Source organism: Ipomoea triloba, chromosome 12, assembly GCF_003576645.1.
Source record: "Ipomoea triloba cultivar NCNSP0323 chromosome 12, ASM357664v1".
Classification (NCBI taxonomy): Eukaryota; Viridiplantae; Streptophyta; class Magnoliopsida; order Solanales; family Convolvulaceae; genus Ipomoea; species Ipomoea triloba.
This window is the reverse complement of record NC_044927.1, coordinates 22,919,036-22,919,762: the sequence shown is the minus strand read 5'-3', so window position 1 is coordinate 22,919,762 and position 727 is coordinate 22,919,036.

Here is a 727-nt window from a genome sequence, read left to right as displayed (position 1 = left end):
GATCGGGAGACCGACCCCGCTTGTGTCGGTTGTACTTTTAACTTTGCGTGTATGAATCATTTCCTTCCTTCACTTTGTCATTACGTAACATGTTGTTTTCTTAATTGGGTGTTTGCTCGCCATTGGTTGATTTGTCGACAGATGCCTCACATCCATGTAGTCAATTGACATATCACTTTGTCACAAGTTACTTGACATCAGAGTGGTTGGCCAAGTATACGTTGCCATCCAGGTGGCCGATCGTCCGTTGCTCCTCATCCAAGCGATTTGTCTACCGATTGCTCGCCATACCGACACAGATTGTTTATCGTCCAAGTGATTGGTCAAAACACGGTAGATTACTACACACCAAGTAATCTGTCGATATGCAAGTGGTTGTTCAACATATCACTCTGTCAATGGCTTGATGTTGAAGTGGTTGTTGTCCGTTGAAGGTGGCTAGGCTTCCCAGCGGATGATCGACCAGATTGCATAACATTCAAGTGGTCGAATCGCCCGTCACACGAAGTGCTTAGTAAACAGGTGTAGGTTGATTGGCGTCCACAAATGCTTCGCTCGTCAGTGCAGGTTGTGCTTAGTTGGCTGGGACAGGTTGATCGGCATCCACAAGTGTTTCGCGTTGGTGCGGGTTGTGCTTGGTTGGCTGGTGCAGGTTGATCAGCATCCACAAGTGTTTCGCGTTGGTGCGGGTTGTGCTTGGTTGGCTGGTGCAGGTTGATCGGCATCC